Here is a 27,040-nt window from a genome sequence, read left to right on the forward strand (position 1 = left end):
TGTTATTATGGTTCAACAGTAGTAAGCATGGTGGGAATATAGCAGTTATCTAATATAGCAGTTGTCTTTAAGTAAATGATCTGAAGGGTCATCCCGTTATTCCCTGTGGTATTAACTTCTAGGCTGTAACTACCAGGATATAAGTATTTTATCTGCTTTGCACAGGTAAGATGTAATCTACCTTTATTTTGTAATATTTTGGATTTTTCAATGTTTCTAATTTAATGCTCATCCAGGCACGTCAGAGGATCTACTTCATACTTACATTAATACAGCCAGGCATTACTTGTTCACTAATGAGTTTAAAATAGTGCAGTTTGCATCTGGAGACCAGATCCATGCGGGGTTTAGTAACTGACGTTAGTCATGTTTCCAATAAAGCCTCATCAGAAACATTGTAAATTCCCTCTAATACACAAACGATTTATTACCAGATGTACAGGTTATATTGGGATTATACTTCTCTTTTTTGACCACTAGGCGGCGCCACGTCCCTTTGGTTCTGCAGTGCGCCGTTAGTTGTGAATCCGTCGATCTGGCTGTAAGGCTTCCTACTGATGTGACTGAAATGTGAGTTGCTGTGTCTTTTCCTCTTCTTGAACTGTAGAAACTATAGAAGTGCTTTTGCTGAGAGGGAGAGGCAGACGCCTTACGTGTTCTTTTAGGTTTCCCATACCTGCTGCTGTGTGATCAGTGTCAGGAGACTTGTGGCAGGCTGGGCAGTGGGACTCATGAGAAACATTTTCACATATCCTGTAGTGGCCCTGCAATCAGAGGAGCCTGAACCAGAGGGAGAGGAGTCCTCGAGACCGTTATGGCTCCTCGTCCTGTACTGATGGTATGTTACGGTAGGTGGAACTTCCTGGCATCCGCTGGACCCAGACTAGTCCATCGGATAGTGCAGGATAGTGACTCTCCAGAGACCGGTGGTGAGCTCTACACCAGTGCAGCTGATGACTGGCAGGGCGCATGGCGATCTCAGCCATCTGTAGTGAGTGATGTCGAAGAGAATAGAATAGACATTTTATTGCTCGTTATTCCCTTCAGTACTCTCAGTGGGCGTGGTCTAACGCTTCACGCTGCTCTCAATGGGTGTGGTCTAATTGGATGTGATCTAACGCTTCACGCTGCTCAGAGTGGATGTGGTCTAACGCTTCACGCTGAGCTGGGGTTGCTCCTAGACTGTTCCACTTCACAATAACAGTACTTACAGTTGACCAGGGCAGAAATGTTTAACATGGCCTCCTATGACAGTAGCACTAAGCTCTGCAGTACAGCCCTAGTGACAGTGTGTGTCTACAGAGATTACAAGGCTATGCACTTGTTAGCAATTGTGTGTGGCTAAAGCACTTATTATTTAGGACGGTTGTCCACATACTTTTGATCACCTAGTGTGGATGTCCTGGGTCATATGTGCATTGTGCTATAAGCTGTATGTACATTTAAGAACAGACCCCAGATTTCTCACACTTTCCAGTCACCAGTGACTGCCCAGTAGTTTCAACACAAATTTTCACGTTGCTCCGCCTGAAATGCATCCACGATCTAAGCCAAAGAAAGACATTCAGTACTGATGCTGTACATTCAGTACTGATGCATAATTATATGTCTCAGAGATAGTTTTCTTTAGGCAAAAAACTTTAGGATCCAGGTTTAGATGGACATAACCACTGATCCAGGTTTAGATGGACATAACCACTGATCCGGGTTCAGATGGACATAACCACTATCCGAAAGATAGTTTCTTTCTTTTTTTGCTAAGAACATGTGAATGTGGTGTCCTGATCAGTACTGCTGAATGGATGTGAGGAAGAGAGATTTAGGACATTCAGATAGCAGACTGGAAGCCTTACGACATCGTTATGAGATCACTCCCTTCTGTCTTACCACCAAAGCGTCTAACGTGCTTTAGATGATCAATTCCTGTGTGTTCGGTCAGGATGAGAAAGGCATCAGAAGCACAAGGACCTAAACACACAGTTACGACCAATCGCATGGCAGATTGTCTATTACTGGTTGTAGGGCCCAAATGAGGTGAAAGGTATGTGGCCTTGTTTTGGTATTATGAACATGTGAGGGCAACCCTGTACAGGTAACGAGTTGAGCTCCAATATGATTAACAATGGCATGCCGGTCTCTCTCTCTCTCTCTCTCTCTCTTTCTCTCTCTACTCTCTCTCTCTCTACTCTCTCTCTACTCTCTGCTCTCTCTCTCTCTCCACTCTTTCTCTCTCTTTCAAGATCACACCAAAAAGAGATGCTGGTTGACAGATGCTAGCTGAGTTCGCACTGCAGCACCGCTCACCGAGAGACAGAGCCACACTGAGAGACTCGAGACTTCATCTATTCAGAAAGAGAATCTGAGCTTAATCCCCCAAGACACATTCTTGAACAATCATTTATTTGTTTATTTAGTTTGTTTTTGCTCTCTTGCTACTTTTTTCTTGCCAGTTTTGTTGTTAATTTCATCACCGTTCTTTGCTGTGGGGGACAGTCTGTGTCCGGCCTCTTATTATTCAAAGGACACAAAATGAAACACCCATTACCTTCTAAAGCCAGACAGAAGACACAAAGAAGACAAACGAATAGTTCAAACTCTTATGAAACATCTGCTCTCACAAATTCTGTCTTCATTATTCAGTGCTGGAGCATGAATGGGGATTTTCCCTGTAGTGTGTCGTGTGTGTGTGTGTGTGTGTGTGTGTGTGTGTGTGTGTGTGTGTGTGTGTGTGTGTGTGTGTGTGTGTGTGTGTGTGTGTGTGTGTGTGTGTGTGTGTGTGTGTGTGTGAATTTTCAATTCAGAATCATTGCAGTGACACTTAGAAGGCAATTTTAAAAAGGCACAACTACACACACTACTACACACACACTACTACTACACACTGCTACACAAACAACTACACACCCTACTACACACACTGAGTTTAGAGTGGAACACACGCTACTACACATACTACTCCACACACTACTGCACACACTGAGTTTATAGTGGAACACAGGCTACTACACATACTACTCCACACACTACTACACACACACTACTACTACACACTGCTACACAAACAACTACACACCCTACTACACACACTGAGTTTAGAGTGGAACACACGCTACTACACATACTACTCCACACACTACTGCACACACTGAGTTTATAGTGGAACACAGGCTACTACACACACACTACTACTACACACTGCTACACAAACAACTACACACACAACTACACACCCTACTACACACACTGAGTTTAGAGTGGAACACACGCTACTCCACACACTACTCCACACACTACTACGCACACGGAGTTTAGAGTGGAACACGCGCTACTACACATACTACTCCACACACTACTGCACACACTGAGTTTAGAGTGGAACACAGGCTACTACACATACTACTCCACACACTACTACACACTGAGTTTAGAGTGAAACACATGCTACTCCACACACTACTCCACACACTACTACGCACACGGAGTTTAGAGTGGAACACGCGCTACTGCACACACCACTCCACACCCTACTACGCACACGGAGTTTAGAGTGGAACACGCGCTACTGCACACACCACTCCACACCCTACTACGCACACGGAGTTTAGAGTGGAACACGCGCTACTGCACACACCACTCCACACCCTACTACGCACACGGAGTTTAGAGTGGAACACGCGCTACTGCACACACCACTCCACACCCTACTACGCACACGGAGTTTAGAGTGGAACACGCGCTACTGCACACACCACTCCACACCCTACTACGCACACGGAGTTTAGAGTGGAACACGCGCTACTGCACACACCACTCCACACCCTACTACGCACACGGAGTTTAGAGTGGAACACGCGCTACTGCACACACCACTCCACACCCTACTACGCACACGGAGTTTAGAGTGGAACACGCGCTACTGCACACACCACTCCACACCCTACTACGCACACGGAGTTTAGAGTGGAACACGCGCTACTGCACACACCACTCCACACCCTACTACGCACACGGAGTTTAGAGTGGAACACGCGCTACTGCACACACCACTCCACACCCTACTACGCACACGGAGTTTGGAGTGGAACACGCGCTACTGCACACACCACTCCACACCCTACTACGCACACGGAGTTTGGAGTGGAACACGCGCTACTGCACACACCACTCCACACCCTACTACGCACACGGAGTTTGGAGTGGAACACGCGCTACTGCACACACCACTCCACACCCTACTACGCACACGGAGTTTAGAGTGGAACACGCGCTACTGCACACACCACTCCACACCCTACTACGCACACGGAGTTTAGAGTGGAACACGCGCTACTACACACACCACTCCACACCCTACTACGCACACGGAGTTTAGAGTGGAACACGCGCTACTACACACACCACTCCACACCCTACTACGCACACTGAGTTTAAAGTGGAACACGCGCTACTACACACACCACTCCACACCCTACTACGCACACGGAGTTTAGAGTGGAACACACGCTACTACACACACCACTCCACACCCTACTACGCACACTGAGTTTAGAGTGGAACACACGCTACTACACACAGTACTACACACACGGAGTTTAGAGTGGAACACACGCTACTACACATACTACTCCACACACTACTACGCACACTGAGTTTAAAGTGGAACACACGCTACTACACACACCACTCCACACCCTACTACGCACACTGAGTTTAGAGTGGAACACACGCTACTACACACAGTACTACACACACGGAGTTTAGAGTGGAACACACGCTACTACACATACTACTCCACACACTACTACACACACGGAGTTTATAGTGGAACACAGGCTACTACACATACTACTCCACACACTACTACACACACACTACTACTACACACTGCTACACAAACAACTACACACACAACTACACACCCTACTACACACACTGAGTTTAGAGTGGAACACACGCTACTCCACACACTACTCCACACACTACTACGCACACGGAGTTTAGAGTGGAACACGCGCTACTACACATACTACTCCACACACTACTGCACACACTGAGTTTAGAGTGGAACACATGCTACTCCACACACTACTCCACACACTACTACGCACACGGAGTTTAGAGTGGAACACGCGCTACTACACACACCACTCCACACCCTACTACGCACACGGAGTTTAGAGTGGAACACGCGCTACTACACACACCACTCCACACCCTACTACGCACACGGAGTTTAGAGTGGAACACGCGCTACTGCACACACCACTCCACACCCTACTACGCACACGGAGTTTAGAGTGGAACACGCGCTACTGCACACACCACTCCACACCCTACTACGCACACGGAGTTTAGAGTGGAACACGCGCTACTGCACACACCACTCCACACCCTACTACGCACACGGAGTTTAGAGTGGAACACGCGCTACTGCACACACCACTCCACACCCTACTACGCACACGGAGTTTAGAGTGGAACACGCGCTACTGCACACACCACTCCACACCCTACTACGCACACGGAGTTTAGAGTGGAACACGCGCTACTGCACACACCACTCCACACCCTACTACGCACACGGAGTTTAGAGTGGAACACGCGCTACTGCACACACCACTCCACACCCTACTACGCACACGGAGTTTAGAGTGGAACACGCGCTACTGCACACACCACTCCACACCCTACTACGCACACGGAGTTTAGAGTGGAACACGCGCTACTGCACACACCACTCCACACCCTACTACGCACACGGAGTTTAGAGTGGAACACGCGCTACTGCACACACCACTCCACACCCTACTACGCACACGGAGTTTAGAGTGGAACACGCGCTACTGCACACACCACTCCACACCCTACTACGCACACGGAGTTTAGAGTGGAACACGCGCTACTGCACACACCACTCCACACCCTACTACGCACACGGAGTTTAGAGTGGAACACGCGCTACTGCACACACCACTCCACACCCTACTACGCACACGGAGTTTAGAGTGGAACACGCGCTACTACACACACCACTCCACACCCTACTACGCACACGGAGTTTAGAGTGGAACACGCGCTACTACACACACCACTCCACACCCTACTACGCACACTGAGTTTAGAGTGGAACACGCGCTACTACACACACCACTCCACACCCTACTACGCACACTGAGTTTAGAGTGGAACACACGCTACTACACACAGTACTACACACACGGAGTTTAGAGTGGAACACACGCTACTACACATACTACTCCACACACTACTATGCACACTGAGTTTAAAGTGGAACACACGCTACTACACACACTACTACACACACGGAGTTTAGAGTGGAACACACGCTACTACACATACTACTCCACACACTACTACACACACGGAGTTTATAGTGGAACACAGGCTACTACACATACTACTCCACACACTACTACACACACACTACTACTACACACTGCTACACAAACAACTACACACACAACTACACACCCTACTACACACACTGAGTTTAGAGTGGAACACACGCTACTACACACAGTACTACACACACGGAGTTTAGAGTGGAACACACGCTACTACACATACTACTCCACACACTACTACGCACACTGAGTTTAAAGTGGAACACACGCTACTACACACACCACTCCACACCCTACTACGCACACTGAGTTTAGAGTGGAACACACGCTACTACACACAGTACTACACACACGGAGTTTAGAGTGGAACACACGCTACTACACATACTACTCCACACACTACTATGCACACTGAGTTTAAAGTGGAACACACGCTACTACACACACTACTACACACACGGAGTTTAGAGTGGAACACACGCTACTACACATACTACTCCACACACTACTACACACACGGAGTTTATAGTGGAACACAGGCTACTACACATACTACTCCACACACTACTACACACACACTACTACTACTACACACTGCTACACAAACAACTACACACACAACTACACACCCTACTACACACACTGAGTTTAGAGTGGAACACACGCTACTCCACACACTACTCCACACACTACTACGCACACGGAGTTTAGAGTGGAACACGCGCTACTACACATACTACTCCACACACTACTGCACACACTGAGTTTAGAGTGGAACACATGCTACTCCACACACTACTCCACACACTACTACGCACACGGAGTTTAGAGTGGAACACGCGCTACTACACACACCACTCCACACCCTACTACGCACACGGAGTTTAGAGTGGAACACGCGCTACTGCACACACCACTCCACACCCTACTACGCACACGGAGTTTAGAGTGGAACACGCGCTACTACACACACCACTCCACACCCTACTACGCACACGGAGTTTAGAGTGGAACACGCGCTACTACACACACCACTCCACACCCTACTACGCACACTGAGTTTAAAGTGGAACACGCGCTACTACACACACCACTCCACACCCTACTACGCACACTGAGTTTAGAGTGGAACACACGCTACTACACACAGTACTACACACACGGAGTTTAGAGTGGAACACACGCTACTACACATACTACTCCACACACTACTACGCACACTGAGTTTAGAGTGGAACACACGCTACTACACACACCACTCCACACCCTACTACGCACACTGAGTTTAGAGTGGAACACACGCTACTACACACAGTACTACACACACGGAGTTTAGAGTGGAACACACGCTACTACACATACTACTCCACACACTACTATGCACACTGAGTTTAAAGTGGAACACACGCTACTACACACACTACTACACACACGGAGTTTAGAGTGGAACACACGCTACTACACATACTACTCCACACACTACTACACACACGGAGTTTATAGTGGAACACAGGCTACTACACATACTACTCCACACACTACTACACACACACTACTACTACACACTGCTACACAAACAACTACACACACAACTACACACCCTACTACACACACTGAGTTTAGAGTGGAACACACGCTACTCCACACACTACTCCACACACTACTACGCACACGGAGTTTAGAGTGGAACACGCGCTACTACACATACTACTCCACACACTACTGCACACACTGAGTTTAGAGTGGAACACATGCTACTCCACACACTACTCCACACACTACTACGCACACGGAGTTTAGAGTGGAACACGCGCTACTACACACACCACTCCACACCCTACTACGCACACGGAGTTTAGAGTGGAACACGCGCTACTGCACACACCACTCCACACCCTACTACGCACACGGAGTTTAGAGTGGAACACGCGCTACTGCACACACCACTCCACACCCTACTACGCACACGGAGTTTAGAGTGGAACACGCGCTACTGCACACACCACTCCACACCCTACTACGCACACGGAGTTTAGAGTGGAACACGCGCTACTGCACACACCACTCCACACCCTACTACGCACACGGAGTTTAGAGTGGAACACGCGCTACTGCACACACCACTCCACACCCTACTACGCACACGGAGTTTAGAGTGGAACACGCGCTACTGCACACACCACTCCACACCCTACTACGCACACGGAGTTTAGAGTGGAACACGCGCTACTACACACACCACTCCACACCCTACTACGCACACGGAGTTTAGAGTGGAACACGCGCTACTACACACACCACTCCACACCCTACTACGCACACGGAGTTTAGAGTGGAACACGCGCTACTACACACACCACTCCACACCCTACTACGCACACGGAGTTTAGAGTGGAACACGCGCTACTGCACACACCACTCCACACCCTACTACGCACACGGAGTTTAGAGTGGAACACGAGCTACTGCACACACCACTCCACACCCTACTACGCACACGGAGTTTAGAGTGGAACACGCGCTACTGCACACACCACTCCACACCCTACTACGCACACGGAGTTTAGAGTGGAACACGCGCTACTGCACACACCACTCCACACCCTACTACGCACACGGAGTTTAGAGTGGAACACGCGCTACTGCACACACCACTCCACACACTACTACGCACACGGAGTTTAGAGTGGAACACGCGCTACTGCACACACCACTCCACACCCTACTACGCACACGGAGTTTAGAGTGGAACACGCGCTACTGCACACACCACTCCACACCCTACTACGCACACGGAGTTTAGAGTGGAACACGCGCTACTACACACACCACTCCACACCCTACTACGCACACTGAGTTTAGAGTGGAACACGCGCTACTACACACACCACTCCACACCCTACTACGCACACGGAGTTTAGAGTGGAACACGCGCTACTACACACACCACTCCACACCCTACTACGCACACTGAGTTTAAAGTGGAACACGCGCTACTACACACACCACTCCACACCCTACTACGCACACTGAGTTTAGAGTGGAACACACGCTACTACACACAGTACTACACACACGGAGTTTAGAGTGGAACACACGCTACTACACATACTACTCCACACACTACTACGCACACTGAGTTTAAAGTGGAACACACGCTACTACACACACCACTCCACACCCTACTACGCACACTGAGTTTAGAGTGGAACACACGCTACTACACACAGTACTACACACACGGAGTTTAGAGTGGAACACACGCTACTACACATACTACTCCACACACTACTATGCACACTGAGTTTAAAGTGGAACACACGCTACTACACACACTACTACACACACGGAGTTTAGAGTGGAACACACGCTACTACACATACTACTCCACACGCTACTACACATGCTACTAGACATACTACTCCACACACTACTCCACACACGGAGTTTAGAGTGGAACACACGCTACTACATATACTACTACTACACACTACTACACACACGGAGTTTAGAGTGGAACACACGCTACTACACATACTACTCCACACACTACTACACACACGGAGTTTAGAGTGGAACACACGCTACTACACATACTACTCCACACGCTACTACACATGCTACTAGACATACTACTCCACACGCTACTCCACACACTACTCCACACACGGAGTTTAGAGTGGAACACACGCTACTACACATACTACTACACACACTACTACACACACGGAGTTTAGAGTGGAACACACGCTACTACACATACTACTCCACACACTACTACACAAACGGAGTTTAGAGTGGAGCACACGCTACTACACATACTACTCCACACGCTACTACATATACTACTCCACACACTACTACACACACTGAGTTTAGAATGGAACACACGCTACTACACATACTACTCCACACGCTACTACACCTACTACTCCACACGCTACTACACATACTACTCCACACGCTACTACACATACTACTCCACACACTACTCCACACACTGAGTTTAGAGTGGAACACACACTACTCCACACACTACTGCACACACTGAGTTTAGAGTGGAAGCCAGACTTCTTATTGGAACTGAAACATTAAAGGCAAAATTGGACATGAATGGAGGTCAGGACAGACAAATAAACATGAACAGATTCTGGTTCCTGTGAGAAAATGCGGAGATCAAAGTGTCCTGACTCTTTCACACTCCACACACACCACAACACATGACTACACATGCTGCACATATTCTCCTCACTGCTATACTCACAATCCACAGGCTGCATACACACTCCACACGCTACACACACTCTCCTCACTGTTACACTTGCAGAATTTTTCTCAAATTGGTGGAAAGGAGCAGGGTGGATGGTTGCAATCAGTTAACTATGTTAAGCATCGTTAAGCACTGACTTGAGATCATCGTTAAGCACTGACCTGAGATCTCAGCACTGACCTAAGATCATCGTTAAGCACTGACTTAAGATCATTGTTAAGCATTTTCTCTCAATACGACTCCAGTGTGAGGCAGGAACTCCTTTAACTGAAGGAGTTGAGGACGTGCTTTATTTCTAATGTAAGCCACTATTCTACCCCCTCTGACTTACTCCTGGACCCCTTATGGTGGACACCGTAAAAGAACCATCTGGTTGATGGTGTGTTTGTGTGAGTAGCTGCCTGGTCTGGTCAGTTGAAGCTAAGCAGTTTTGGAGAGAGGCGTGCAGATGTAGAGCTCGGAATGAAGGATGTGGTCTATTTATGTAGTCTAATTACAGGAGTTGGCATGGAAGGATGATAGGGAGGCAGAGGGAATTAAAAAACAGATAAGGAACAGGAAGTGGAGTAAGAAAGAGCTGCAGAAAAGATCAATGACCAAGACTGGAAGGGCGGGAGTCGGTCTTGACCTCGGCCTGAACCCGCTCTGGGAGGACGAGATGCAGACTTGTTTACAGACCTAGAACTCCCCGATACTGTCAGCTTGACATCTCAGCCAGTCTCTGCCTTGCTATGTGCTTCAAAACATCCGCTCTGTTTTATATTAGGAGTTAGTCATCCGCCCGTACGGCGCAGCCCTGGGTAGGTTAGTTACCCTGAAGAAGACAAAGGTGGACCTAATTCTACAGCCAAAGCCAAAGCTATACGTAGAACTACTGGATTCGTCCGGCATTGTAACAAACACACGCACGCACACGCACACATATTCATGCATATTTTTGCAAGATGGTCTGAGGGCTTCGTTCTCCATGGTTGTGTGTTGTTCTCCCTGTAGGTCCACTCACAGGTTTATGGTGAGATATTTTAGCAGGATGGGCTATGAGGAGTTTGTGTTCGAACCCTCTTTTCTGTTTGAACAGTGTGGGTGTCCTGCACTCTGACATCACACCACTTTCTTCTCAAGGTTTGGATAATGGAGCCTGTAAACAGGGGTGTCAGAATTCAAAGGAGCTGTGTGTTGGAATTTATGGAAGTGTGTTGGAATTTACTGTTGTTTTTAGGGTACACAGTGCGAAGATAAAGAGTTAGAGGATGTGTCAAGGTTTCTAAGAGACCTTACAGTAGATTAAGAGGGTGATGACGTGGGCCGAGAGAGAAAGAGAGTGATGAAGAGGTGCTGCTGTCACTGCACCAGCAGACATTCTTATGGGCCTGAATCGTAGTCACAAAGGTCTCACACACACACACACACACACACAAGCTCAGTACTTCGAGATGTTGACCTATAGTGGAGCACTCTATATTCAGCAGAAATTCAACTAATACATGTAATTACAGTTTAGGCTGGGCGATTGGGGGGGGGGGGGTGCACTGATATGTCTATAGGTCATATGTCACTCATATGTCACTCATATGTCACTCATATGTCACTCATATGTCCATACAGCAGAGCTCTAAGGTTTGAAAAGAATCCGTATTACTACTGCCTCTCCTTCTTAATTCTATAAACAAATGTGCAGTTTTCTTTCCCAGTGTGTGAGTGTGTGTGTGTATGTGTGTGTGTGTGTGTTAGTTAGATAGAGAGGGGTATATTACTATATCTTTTGCAACCCTGACCCAGTCTCTAAGCTCAGAGACAAGCGTGGCTGAATGGGTTCGTGTACGTGAAGGAGAAAGACCAGTCATGTAGGTTCTTCCTCACAAATCCAAAGTAATTATCAGAATTATTCCTAAATGGTCTGAATGGTATTTATTACCTCTAAGTATTGGACGGATTGGTAGTTAAGTAATTGGGTTATTTTCTGAAAGATCTTTCTTTATCTGTAGCCATTCCTGCCTTTGTTTGCTTTAAATCCCTCCAAATGTGTTTGTCTGATAGAGTCAATGAGTAGGAATGACTGTATGTTTGAGTTGGTGCTTGGAAAGACAGTAACATATGAAGATTCATAACACTGCAAATCAAATAGCAAAGCAATTAGAAAAACTTAATCAACTTTATCAGTGAATCAGCTGATTAACATAATTTCATAGTTCAAACGTGAGGGGAATTAGTCAAAAGACAGAGGCTGACAGTTGTCAAGATTTGGTTGAGTGTACAGAAGAGACGTTTGTAAATGGAACCTAGTCATCCAAGAAATTATCTGCCATTAGTCATGCCTCAGTTATGAAAATGTATGAGCAGAATATGTGATGTTTTTAAATGAAGTTTTAACCAAGGGCATGGCTTCCTGCTTTCAGATGCATCTATTTTTTTGTGCATCAGAAATGACATTCAGATTCTGTGCTCTTTTGGGAACACTTGAGAATGAGTGTCTTTTACTGAGTAGTGTTTGAAAGTGTGTGACACCATAACGTGAGGTGGATTGTGCTGAAAATTAACTGTAGTAGCATTGCTTCTAAAATTCTGTATTTCCCTTTTAAGAATAAGTGGTGTTGCTGAAAGGTAAAGACCAGAGGTGCAGGGCCATCACACACCCTGATCAGAGGTACAGAGTCATCACAGACCCTGATCAGAGGTACAGAGCCATCACACACCCTGATCAGAGGTGCAGAGCCATCACACACCCTGATCAGAGGTGCAGAGCCATCACACACCCTGATCAGAGGTACAGAGTCATCACAGACCCTGATCAGAGGTGCAGAGTCATCACAGACCCTGATCAGAGGTACAGAGCCATCACACACCCTGATCAGAGGTGCAGAGCCATCACAGACCCTGATCAGAGGTACAGAGCCATCACAGACCCTGATCAGAGGTACAGAGCCATCACACACCCTGATCAGAGGTACAGAGCCATCACACACCCTGATCAGAGGTGCAGAGTCATCACAGACCCTGATCAGAGGTGCAGAGTCATCACAGACCCTGATCAGAGGTACAGAGCCATCACACACCCTGATCAGAGGTACAGAGCCATCACACACCCTGATCAGAGGTACAGAGCCATCACACACCCTGATCAGAGGTACAGAGCCATCACACACCCTGATCAGAGGTACAGAGCCATCACACACCCTGATCAGAGGTACAGAGCCATCACACACCCTGATCAGAGGTACAGAGCCATCACACACCCTGATCAGAGGTACAGAGCCATCACACACCCTGATCAGAGGTACAGAGCCATCACACACCCTGATCAGAGGTACAGAGCCATCACACACCCTGATCAGAGGTACAGAGCCATCACACACCCTGATCAGAGGTACAGAGCCATCACACACCCTGATCAGAGGTACAGAGCCATCACACACCCTGATCAGAGGTACAGAGCCATCACACACCCTGATCAGAGGTACAGAGCCATCACACACCCTGATCAGAGGTACAGAGCCATCACACACCCTGATCAGAGGTACAGAGCCATCACACACCCTGATCAGAGGTACAGAGCCATCACACACCCTGATCAGAGGTACAGAGCCATCACACACCCTGATCAGAGGTACAGAGCCATCACACACCCTGATCAGAGGTACAGAGCCATCACACACCCTGATCAGAGGTACAGAGCCATCACACACCCTGATCAGAGGTACAGAGCCATCACACACCCTGATCAGAGGTACAGAGCCATCACACACCCTGATCAGAGGTACAGAGCCATCACACACCCTGATCAGAGGTACAGAGCCATCACACACCCTGATCAGAGGTACAGACTCATCACAGACCCTGATCAGAGGTACAGACTCATCACAGACCCTGATCAGAGGTACAGACTCATCACACACCCTGATCAGAGGTAGAGAGTCATCACAGACCCTGATCAGAGGTAGAGAGTCATCACAGACCCTGATCAGAGGTACAGAGTCATCACAGACCCTGATCAGAGGTACAGAGTCATCACAGACCCTGATCAGAGGTAGAGAGTCATCACAGACCCTGATCAGAGGTGCAGAGTCATCACAGACCCTGATCAGAGGTGCAGAGTCATCACAGACCCTGATCAGAGGTGCAGAGTCATCACAGACCCTGATCAGAGGTGCAGAGTCATCACAGACCCTGATCAGAGGTGCAGAGTCATCACAGACCCTGATCAGAGGTGCAGAGTCATCACAGACCCTGATCAGAGGTGCAGAGTCATCACACACTCTAATGACTTTAGAAATTAATGCAAGCAACACTACAGTGCAGTCTGGGAAGTCCATCTGTATTTTGTATATCCATCCACACTGATGGATTTGCTGCCATTATCTCCAGTCTGCTCTACAACTCAGTCATGCTGAATACAGATACACTCCTCATAGACTTCAGTACTCATAGACTTCACTCCTCATAGACTTCAGTACTCATAGTCTTCAGTACTCAGTCTTCACTCCTCATAGACTTCACTCCTCATAGACTTCACTCCTCATAGACTTCACTCCTCATAGTCTTCACTCCTCATAGACTTCACTCCTCATAGACTTCACTCCTCATAGACTTCAGTACTCATAGTCTTCAGTACTCATAGACTTCACTCCTCATAGACTTCAGTACTCATAGTCTTCAGTACTCATAGACTTCACTCCTCATAAACTTCAGTACTTATAGACTTCACTCCTCATAGACTTCACTCCTCATAGACCAGTACTCATAGTCTTCAGTACTCATAGTCTTCACTCCTCATAGACTTCACTCCTCATAGACTTCACTCCTCATAGACTTCAGTACTCATAGACTTCAGTACTCATAGTCTTCACTCCTCATAGTCTTCACTCCTCATAGTCTTCACTCCTCATAGACTTCAGTACTCATAGACTTCACTCCTCATAGACTTCAGTACTCATAGACTTCACTCCTCATAGACTTCAGTACTCATAGACTTCAGTACTCATAAACTTCAGTACTCATAGACTTCAGTACTCATAGACTTCAAGGCCACTGAATACAATGAGTAAATCAAACCCTGATCTATCCAGACCTCTAGTTACAAAGGTCTCCTGGAGAATTGGAATACTGGAGCTAGGTGTTTTAAGAATTGTTGGGAAACCTAATTTAAATTTTAGTTTGCTGAGCTACAAGAAACACATGATAGCTAGGGCTAAGGTTAGGTTTAGGGTTAGGGTAAGGTTGGGGCTAAGGTTAGGTTTAGGGTTAGGGTAAGGTTGGGGTTAAGGTTGGGGTTAAGGTTGGGGTTGGGGTTAAGGTTGGGGTTAGGGCTAGGGTTAGCTACATTACAAACCAATGAGAAAAACTGTCAAAATACATCGATGCTATTTTGATAAAATTCCATGTGGAGAATTTACTGTGACATTTCCATGACATTTACAGCATTTGGTGGACGAGCTTATCCAGGGCGACTTACAAAAGTGCTTTGTCATTTACTCATAGAATACATTCTAGTATAGTACAGTAGGTTAGAGTCCAACATACCAATTAACTAAAATACTGTTGAAGTACAAGGATCAATGCTGATGCCTAGAAGTACAAAATACATATAAGCTCTATAACAGGCAACAATCAGTATAATAAACAAAACCATACAATAAGGACTACAATTTCAGTCTGTCAACATAGGTGCCGGATCAGTGGTTATTTACATATTGTACAAATAGATGGGTCCTCGGTCTGCATTTGAAGACTGCAAAGGACTATGTTGTCTGGACAGCCAGAGCAAGTTCATTCCATTTGGGAGGAATCTCAGATCCTTAATGGCTCAAAGTGAAATTTAAATGTTTTGCACAGGATATCGCACAACAAGCAGCATACAAAACAAACATAATACAACACATACAAAACAAACAATATAAGTAAAATACAGACAAAACAGACTACAAATACAATACATACAAAAAACAATACAAATACAATACATACAAAACAAGCAATACAAATACATTACATACAAAAACAATACATACAAAACAAACAATACAAATACAATATATACAAAAAAACCCCCACAATACATACAAAATTAACAAAAATAGAATGAGTGTCTTTTTGATAGTTGTGAAGGATGTTAAAGTCCTGACTCATCACTCACTCTCAGTTCAAGAACAGTTAACAAAGTTACCCCTCTTATATAACAATTGCCCACGTGAAATAATGTAACGGAGTCCCCTGATGAAACTTTACACGGCTTTGTAGTCTGCGGTCCGGTCTTAGACAGTGTGATCGATTCCTCGGTGTCTCAGAGTTGCTAATCTTTGTACAATATGCTATTTTAGAAGTAAATACTGTTTACAAGTATTTTACATGTATTTACTGTTTGAAATAAAGTGGCTATGTCAAATAAAACCAGCAAATTAGTCATTTGTCATGTTGCTCGTTGAAAATAATAAAAAAAATAATCTGCTTTTTGTCATTGAACAAGCACAACAAACCTACAGAGTTAAAATGGTCAAAAAACATTATTTTAAAATGGTGACACTATTGCCATGCTACTGAAAACTGTATCTGTTTAGGATGTTATTGTCATTGCTTGTAGCTCGCTACTCGGCAACACTGACATTTGTACAGTCGCAGCATGGACACCAGGAGAGGAGGTTCAGTGTAGATTATACATCACTTACATGGACTGGTTAAATTAGAAACTAAACCATGAAACGAATAATTTCACCCTCAGTTTAAGTGATGAGAGCATTACCTCAGTTGCAATCACAGAAAGGAAAATTCATGGCACTCTTCAAAGATTTTGGCCAGGAAGCACACAGCCTTTATTTTTATGGCCGTTTCACAGAGTCGTTTATCAAAACATTCTAGAGAATGCTGTCCCCGTTCTGCGGTTCAGGGATTACCATGTGTGCATAGTTGTGACCAGCCTTCTTCAGACTGTCCATGGTAACCATCATAACAAAACTAACCGTAGGCCCAAGCAGAACACACATTCTTAAAAAGCCAAGCTCACCAATCCCAAATCAAGCAGAGGTCAGATTTTGTAATGGGCACAGTTTTAATGTCCTGTGATTTATTGTGCCAACTGTGCCACTCTATGGGTGACCTACCGAACATCCACACTAGTGTGTTTGGATTCTACAAACCTGCTCACAAGCCAAACCACCCCACAAGCGACAGGCCTGCTGTGTGCAGAGATTAAACACATTAGTGGTGATGGGAGGAGTTTTGAACACATTAGTGGTAGTAGGAGGAGATTTGGACACATTAGCAGTGGTGGGGGAATTTTGGACACATTAGCAGTGGTGGGGGCAGATTTGGAGACATTAGCGGCAGTGGGAGGAGTTTTGAACACATTAGTGGTCGTGGGGGCAGATTTGGACGCATTAGTGGCGGTGTGGGGGAATTTTGTACACGTTAGCAGTGATGGAGGGAGATTTGGATCTGTCCTTTTGTTCTCTTCCAAAATCCTGTAGTTATTTTCAGTTTGGCTTTAAAGTTATGGATTTTTACTCAGACCCTTTCACATGAGATAGAAAGATAGATACATAGAAAGAAAGAAAGAAAGAAAAAGAAAGAAAAAGAAAGAAAGAAAGAAAGAAAGAAAGAAAGAAAGAAAGAAAGAAAGAAAGAAAGAAAGAAAGAAAGAAAAGATACCAAAAAAGCATTTCCCCAACTTTTCTTTATGGCTGCTCATTGTGCATAGTGAAAAGACACAAGCAGTGTGTGTGTGTGTGTGTTTGAGAGACTTACACTCTTACTTTACAAATGTAATTAAATAGAAGTATATACGCCTTCAAAATACTAAAAAAAAACAATTGGATAATATTTTAACTGGTTAGTAATTTTTCTAATGGATACCTTTATTTAATGATATATTAGTACACAGTCCGTTCTCACTAAGTGTTGATCGATGTGATGTTGATGCGTGTGAGGCATAATCATGACTCTCTAAACTCTCCTGAGCTGAACAGCTCAGTGGGTTACACCAGTTGCTTTGGTGCAGGTGGTCAAGGGTTTAAACCCTGACCTAGGTGTCTTCAGTATGTTCCCTAAACGCTGCCTACCTCGTTAACTATGAGTTCTAACACATACATCTAAACTAAAAATACCCCGTTTGCCCTCTTCCGGACAGACTCTTTTTCCTGCAAGCGTGGGTCCTCTACCAGAAGTCTGGGAGAGCTTGAATTCCCATGACCACTCTTCTAGTCAGAGATCTCAGATGTTGTTCCTGGGATCTGCTGTAGCTGTTCTCCCAGTTTGGGGGCCACAGTCCCTAGTGATCCGATTACCACGGGAACATGTAATGACATGCTGATGACAAGCACATGAAATTGTTATAAATCAGAGAACTGTAATAATAACAGATATTTGTGGAATGCCCCACTAGATGTGTGATCTGGTTTGCTATCTTTAGGGTTGTTTCCGTGTACATCTGTTGTAATTTTTATTCAGTAAACAGCATTTGCACATGCATTATGTTACAGAATAAAACCATATCATTTAATCCAGAATATAGTCAGAATTGTTTTTCAGAATAACGCTATGTTATTTAATCCAGAGTGTAGGGAGATTTTTAAAGAACAATTGTTCATTTACCATTTTTAAGCACTTAAAATGATTAGATTCCCCCCCCCCCCCCTTAACTCTAGTGTAAAAGGCAGTGATATTGTTCACAAATGTTTGCTTACATTAGGTTTTGATTATCCAGTATGGCTGTTCTCCTGGAGGAGTGTTTTTCCAAACAAGTATATAAAAATGTGGCCATATATTTACCGAGAACAATTTGGGTGTGATTCCTTTTATGGCTTGTTGGCTGCATGACTTTCTGACTCCAGACTGAAGCTAAAGCAGCCAGCGTGCAGCTAGTGTGCTGTGGTCAACCAACTACATTCAGGGAAAGTGAACATTTGTAGAAATTAGATTTTTTTGCCAAAATATTCATTCAAACTCTAAATAAATGGAGTGAGAGAGAGAGCGAAGAAAAGAATGTCAAAAAGTATGTAGACTTGGAATGTTTGAAAATAAGAAATATGACAATAAAGAAGAGCTGACAACGAAGACAAACAAAAAGTTACATAATGCCATTAAAATAGATATTTTTTATTCTTTGTCTAAGCGTCCTCCAGTGAGGTGCACACGGCGAAGCTTTCTGTGAGCTGAATGGCATGTGTGCGCTTGGATGTACAGGAGTGCACATGTGTGTCTGTGCATGTGTACGTGTGTCTGCATGCGAACTTCAATATCGACCCATGAGGAAGTTGACTGACATGTCGTGTCCAGTTCCTAAATACATGTCAGACATAGCAGACACTTTTAGCAGTGAGGGAGAAAACACCCTGAACACATTTCCATAATAAAGTTTGTTTCTAGTACTCCCTTTTTTTGACCGGTTAGCTATTTTCTCGATATTCTTTTAGGATTTCCACTTTTGTATTTGGTTTCCTTCCAGACAATTTCTCTCTGACTCCTTGTTTGGACTTGTTTGTTGGATTTTGGATTTTTCCTCCACTAATAAACTATTGACTGTCCGGTTGCTTCTGGCCCTTCCTGTCGCATTACAGTAATAGACTCTGACTTAAGAGGTGTCCACTCAGACGGAAAGCACTGTCCTCTCTAGTTGCGCGTACTAATTCTAGACCTTTTACTCGCCGTATTTGAGATGATACCGTAGAAAATGTTGAGCAGTTGAATAATAAAGTGAATATTCAGTTCAGTTCAGTTCAGTTCAGTTCAGTGAAATGGTTACTGCGTTACCACAGACCAGACTAAACGTTATAAAGACCGTTTATAGCAGGAAATACTGGTTGAATATGCACTTCGTACATTTTGTAAATTTACTTTGTATAAATTGTTTTCCATAGTCCACTGTATGACATGTAATCCCTGCTGTAAATGCTTATGACCATTTCAACATTTCAACATATTATTTCAACATATTTACTTTTTTTTAAAAAGTTCCGTCTCCTGAGCACTACGGTTTTTTTTTGTTAGCACAGAACTGTTGAGTAATGCACAGATGCAGCCGCATCCACCCACTCTGGTTAAGGCCCCCTGCTGAGAGAGAGAGAGAGAGAGAGAGAGAGAGAGAGAGAGAGAGAGAGAGAGAGAGAGAGAAGGAGAGAGTGACGGACAGACAGAGAGAGATAGAGAGAGAAGGAGAGAGTGACGGACAGACAGAGAGATAGAGAGAGAGAGAAGGAAGGAAGGAGAGAGAGAAAGAGAGAGAGAGAGTGACGGACAGAGAGAGAGAGAGAGAGAGAGAGAGAGAGAGAGAGAGAAGGGAGGAGAGAGTGACGGACAGACAGAGAGAGAAGGAGAGAGTGACGGACAGACAGAGAGAGAAGGAGAGATAGAGAGAGAGAAGGAAGGAAGGAGAGAGAGAAAGAGAGAGAGAGAGAGAGAGAGAGATTTTTACATTTTCAAAGCTTCGAACAGAAGGGCAGACGCTGTCAAAGCCGGAGACAGTAGGAAACTTTACTAACGCGAGCTTTGCTTTCTCTGGCTTCATTACTCAGTTACGCGTGACAGAATGACCGTCTAGCCCAAGGTCTGACGTGACGCGAGGATGTGATAGGTTGATAAGGTAAGTTTACCTCGGTATTATTGTCATAATATGAATTTATTGCAACAAAATTCTGATAGGGGTTCATGAAAACCAGTGACTTCGTTATAACTAAGCTGATTAATGTCCGTCTATCCTCATTTAAAACTGGCTATATTCAACGAAAGGTATACCATTTTTTTTTTTTTTACATCAGTACAACCCACTCTTGTAGAATGTATTCTCTAGATTAATTTAATCGACTGATTTATTGCCTTACACCACCCTTCACAGTGTTCGTTATATTGCACCTTGCGTAGAGTATAGCCCACTTTACGATGGAGCGTTGCGGCATCGGGAATCCCGCGTAACGCGACCCACTCCCGTTTTCAAACTTAGCTCCCTCTGTGCTGGACGTGACTCGTGTTGCATTAAAGATGATCTTAATTATGTTTTAGCTTCCGGGCGTATAGCTGCTACTAGGAGATAAAAGTGTTTATCACTTACCAACCGCGCCAGGAAAGTGGAAAGTACGAACCACGACTGTAGTCGTTATGGTATCTGTTGACATAACTTTGTGGTTTTATGGGAGGACGTGATCATAATATTAATGACTGAGGTTTTTTCAGGAAAGTGTTGTCAGCGCAAAGCAGACACTGTGTTGCAGTTTTAGCTCTGGCGATGTGTCCTTGGGAAAACAGAAACGGACTGTCGGAGATTCTTCCTCGGAAATATTTCAGATCTGCCAGAGATCAGAAAAACAGCTTAGCCCTACACACACACGCGTGCGCGCACACACAAAAACACACTCACCCCAACTTATACTCTTGGTCTGATCTGATTTTAGAATTTTGGTCACAGACAGGTGTTCATTTTAAGAACATTCACACATGCACAAGTGCAGACTGGGTAAGACTGAAGTATTATCACTGTTCAGTGATTCAGTTATGAATGTTTAGTTCGAATATTACCTTTTGTCAATGCCATTAAGCAAGGTGTTGGGCAATAATGACCTTTCTCAAATAGCTTCAAAGCAATTGGATGTTTTTAAAGGCATTTTAGCAGTGTTAACTACGACTCCATCTATGGTATTAGAGTTTGAGGTCTGTTTAGTGAAATGTAGACTCTAGTGGACTGCACTTCTGGAATAGCCCTGACCTCTGAATAAACCCTGAATAGCTTACAGAGACAGAGAAACACACACACACACACACACACACACACACACACACACACACACACACACACACACACCCCTATACTCTTGTCTTCCATTTAAATAATTCACTAGTGAATGTCAGACATTTAAATCACTAGGCATGAACTAATCGATTCACAGCTGAATGGCTCTTGGCACACAGGTTTAAATCAAAATGCTTGTTATTTTGATCAATGTTGTTTGTATTCTTCCTTCAGATTTGTCTCCTCTTAAGACACATCATGGCAGCATCGATGTTTTGATAAAATGCCTCATATCCATGTTTCTAGGTTTTGAAAAGATGCTAGCGTGAATGGTTTATGATGTAGAAACAGAACAAAGTCAAGTATTCTCGCTATATCACAGAAGTGGGAGCTCTGTGGTTGAAGTACTTGACTACTAATCAGAAGGTTATTGGTTCAAGTCCCACCACTGCCAGGTTACCACTGTTGGGTCCCTGAGCAAGACCCTTAACCCTCAATTACTCAAGCTGTACTCAGTCATAATTGTAAGTTGCTTTGGATAAAAGCGTCAGTTAAATACTGTAAATATCACACAAACTAGGCCAGTCATCAGAACATGGCTGGCCAGGCTGTATGTGTACTCAGAGGCATTAATACATGTATTTTCTTAATTTGCTTTATTATTCATCAGTATGTTACCCTTTTGAAAGAAAATGATGATGAAACGCCTCAGGAAAAAAAGCTGTTTTAGATTAAAGCGTAAAAATAACAGACAAAACATTCACCGATATAGGGTTAACGGATATTTGTTTAGGCTTCCGTAAAGCTCATCCTCGTTACTATTGGGATTATGTCCGTGTATCGTGTGAAACAACAAGTGGTACGGAGTATCTGCGCCTTGGAGCCCTGCAACCTCCGTGTAAAATGGGTTTAAAATGTATTCTTCAATCAAGAGTATTTCCTCGCATTTCCGGACGCATTTCCGGACGCATTTCCGGACGCATTTCCGGACGCATTTCCGGACGCATTTCTGGCGAGACAGATACTTTTTTCCCCCTCCAGTGCTGCATACCACCGCATCCAAATTCGTGGCTTCTGTATCCACAGGGGCCCTCTAGGCTACTCAGACTTCGGGGTTAGAGATCAGAGGGCCTGCCTCGACAGACACCGCGCCAATTCCACCATCGCTTACTGTGAAGATCTGAGCTCAGCTCAACACTTGCAGAGTGATCCTGTTTCCTACATATTTAGCTGTGTCAGTGGAATATTTGAAAGAGAACTGAATGAGAGCTCTGTTGTGGTGTACTTTTGAGATTTGATCAGTGATCCTGCCGCAGTGTGGTTAATTGCACCATATTGTTTTGTTTTTACACAAACCTGAGTGTGAGAATTAGTTTCACAGCATGTGTAGAAGTTCAATGCTCCCTGTTCTTCTAGCAGAAAGCATTTCCTGTGTGTGTGTTAGAGATAGAGAGAGAATGTGTCTGTGTGTGTGTGTGTTTGTGTTTTTTTTTTGGGGGGGGGGGGTTGTTGCGAACCACAGGACAATGACCCATTCTACTGAGTGGATTCATTCTAAGTTTATACTTAAGTTTTTGCGAGCTGTGCTTAATAAAATCTCTGCATGCCTCTTTTGTGGCTAACAAGGGTATACTGTTGTCCAGATTTGGGGCTTATTGTCAATTCTTAAAATAGTAATCACTAAAAAAGACACATTTGGAGCTGGAATCCGTGTTCGCCAGCAGATAATATGGAATATGTATGTTTTAGTTCATTGACCGATGTTTGAAACTGAACGCAAAACGGCAGAGGTGGGGTAAGAGATCAGAGAACCAGGTCAGTAAAAAACTAAAGCCCCCCCATGCTGAAGATCTAAGAAAGGAGTGTAGGAGTCCATGGATAGGAAGGAGAATGGGAGGCGGAGGTTGCACATAAGTAGTGGGGAGAAATTATTGTCATTGAAATCTGGTGTTGTGTCGGTAGAAGTAGTTTGAAGCTATCGGGGCTGATGGTGCTGTCACTCAGCCCCTGGGCAGCATTGGTGGATAACAGCTGGCATTTCATGCTGGACACCAGACTGTGGAGATTCACCGTGATGGCATTCGGGCTTCAGAAGGCACTGGTCATGTTGGAGCACCTTATGGAGTGAGTGTTTGTTAGCAGCTTTAAGGATCATTGCATCTACTTAGATGGTGCATTGGTCCATGCAACCAGCTTTGATGATGCACTTGCTAGCCTGCAGCAGGGGTTTCGCAGCACGTGCACTTCCTGGGACACGTGAGCAGAATTGGAGGCGAAACAGGCCCAGGGAATGTGGACTCTGCGAAGTGGTGGCCCAGTCCACGGAATGACAGTGAGCTGCAGACCTTCATGGGCTTGGCTTTGTGCTGCTGTTATTTTGTATTGTCTGGCAGTTTGCCAACATAGTTGCACCACTGCATCACCTCTTACGGGAAGAGAAAGATAAGCATGCATTCACCGTCCTCAGATATGTGAGGCACCGGTGTTGGCATTTCCGAGGGTTGGCGGGCAGGGAGGGTCATTGTGGACACGGATGCCAGCGATGAGGTCATTGATGCCATCCTGTCACAGGTCCAGGACATGCGGTGTTTTAAAGCAGCATTCTACACATGCCCCTTTCATGTAGTAATGCTGAATATCTACTTGACTAAACCACCATGTCTCTTGTGCTGAGTCATTCATCGGTATGTTGTTTAACTTTTGAGGGGCTCAATTAGCGTGATATTGTTCAGAGCGTAACACTGCACAGATGAAGGTGACGTCAGAATTCTGGTTAAAGATCTAAGGGCTAAAGAATATATATCAGTTAAACTACTACAATCAATACAATATTAAATCCAATATGCTTTTGGGATACCATCCAAGTACAAGACCATGGATATTTATTTATTTAGATCCTCAAGTAAAATGTGGACAGAGGTTAACTGATGATTCTGTTAACACTTGCTTGGCAGACTGATTACTGTGTGTGTGTGTGTGTGTGTGTGTGTGTGTGTGTGTAGGCCTACTGATTTTAATTGCTTAGCCTATAGCTTCATGTCCCAACACACCTTTCAGAAGCCCTATTTGCGAAGTTCACAACATTAGTACTGATGTAATTAGAGACCTTGTTTGGTCATCTCTGTGGCTGGTTCAAACCAGCCCATGAAAGACAAGAGCCTTCATTTATTCTCCTGTTTAAAAAACTCTTCTGCTTCCTGCGGCCCTACAGAGGCACGTTCACATGACAGTGTCATCGCCAGGAGCACAGAGCAAGCTTGATAACTGAGTTGCCGAGGGTAACTGCTGTTAATTGAAATGTCACTCTGGATGTGTTCGGTACCAAATGTGTCAGTCCAGATCAGCTCCGCCCTTCTCCTTCTGTCATATATATTATATATTATATATTAATACAACTGCCCTCAACCCATCCTATTTGTCATAAAACTAAGTTTTACATAAAAGTTTCACTATTAAAACTTTTATAAAGGTGCCTTGCATAACATTTTTGCATTCTCAGTAAGTGGATATGTACATATACTTTACAGTTGTAGCATTTATTAACTACTTACATTGATTTATAGCTTAAATTCTTACATTTTAATATAAAGTTATATTAGTTTTACATTTGAATAGTTCATGTATTGCATAGCACAACATATAACTTATGATTCTCTTTGTTCCAGAGAGACAGGGTTTAATGGTTTGGGATTTTATTTATGTAATTAAGTCTTCATTGGATGTTTGATGGCAACTGAGTTGTCATTTTTGGATTTTAAGACAATGGGCTGCTATTCTTTCTGCAACATCCTTTATAAATGTTTGTGGACAGTTCATCCAATAGTCCAAGGTTCTGTGATCTGGATTTCTTAGGTTCATGGTCATAGGTTCTGTTTTCACTCTCCCAGTGGAGTTGGCATTGTACATTTCCAGGGAAACTTCTGAAATGCTACTGAGAGATAGTAAGTGCTGAAATGATCTTCCCAGATTTGAGGAGAGAGGTCTTCAAAAGAAATAAAAAGTGCATAATTAGAGATTGAAAGAAGAGCTATTATTTTCCCAAAAAGTTCACTTAGTTTTCAAAGAAGTGCTCTTGGTTTCCAAAGAAGTGCCCTTAGTTTCTGAAAGCTTTCATTTTACCCTGAGATAACCATTAGACTGTAATCTGAATCCATTATAACAATAGCCTACTTATCGTTAAACTTGTTCAGAACATTGCTCTGTGCCAAAGGTCAAATCTATGAAATTCTGGCTGAATCTCTTTATGGTTCAGTCTGGTTCGATAAACACAAACAGCTAATTAGAAACATTTTGTTTATGTCTGAGGACATGTGTGTGTGTGTGTGTGTGTGTGTGTGTGTGTGTGTGTGTGTGTGTGTGTGTGTGTGTGTGTGTGTGTGTGTGTGTGTGTGTGTGTGTGTGTGTGTTAAATTAAGTGACCTATAGCTGAGTGTGACGTTCAGAGGCAAAGCAGGATGCAGGGACGAGCCGTGTATGACACACCGAAACGTTTTATTATAAACATAGACAAAGATGTGGTTAGCAAGCTAACCTGGTTCAGACAACGACAAAACTAGTATGTAGACAAAGGACTTATATATATACGCACTAACGACACACAACAAGGAGCAGATGTGAAACACAAGGAGGGCGTGGTCATGCAGACGAACACACACACACACACGTTTGAGGGGCACTGAAGGAATACAAACATTACTC

The 27,040-nt window shown here is 44.5% G+C and overlaps 1 protein-coding gene across 3 annotated transcripts in view; it reads left to right on the forward strand.

The window, feature by feature from the left end:
* Positions 1-20,968: 20,968 nt before the first annotated feature.
* The window catches only part of chst15 (carbohydrate (N-acetylgalactosamine 4-sulfate 6-O) sulfotransferase 15), a 17,245-nt gene continuing 11,173 nt past the window's right edge, over positions 20,969-27,040 (forward strand). For all 3 annotated transcript variants that reach the window (XM_027032579.2, XM_027032577.2, XM_027032578.2), the window contains exon 1: positions 20,969-21,202. The gene's annotated coding sequence lies outside the window, so the exon portion shown is untranslated. The remainder of the gene's footprint in view (positions 21,203-27,040) is intronic.

The sequence above is a fragment of the Electrophorus electricus genome, chromosome 13, assembly GCF_013358815.1.
Source record: "Electrophorus electricus isolate fEleEle1 chromosome 13, fEleEle1.pri, whole genome shotgun sequence".
Classification (NCBI taxonomy): Eukaryota; Metazoa; Chordata; class Actinopteri; order Gymnotiformes; family Gymnotidae; genus Electrophorus; species Electrophorus electricus.